A 307-nucleotide genomic window follows, 5' to 3' on the forward strand; every position below is an offset into this window, starting at 1 on the left:
TCGGAGGGCCTGTGTGCAAGTTGCGCACGTTAAAGATCCCTTGGTGGTCTAAAATCGATAAGAGTAGGCTTCGGCCGCCACCAGGGCAAAATTCAAAATTTCCTACCAACTGAAAATATTAGGTGTGTACTGCGCGCTCATATGACCTTATGCAGTTGCGAGCGCCGTAAAACACTTTACAAAAATAAACAAGAAAAAATTATGGAAGACCTAGAAAATATTGGGGCTAAGCTAGAAAATATTAGAGGGACGAGCTAGAAAATATTACGGGATTGCTAAAAAATACTGGAAATTAATTAGAAAATAT

This window comes from Aplysia californica, unplaced genomic scaffold (assembly GCF_000002075.1).
Source record: "Aplysia californica isolate F4 #8 unplaced genomic scaffold, AplCal3.0 scaffold00486, whole genome shotgun sequence".
Taxonomy (NCBI): Eukaryota; Metazoa; Mollusca; class Gastropoda; order Aplysiida; family Aplysiidae; genus Aplysia; species Aplysia californica.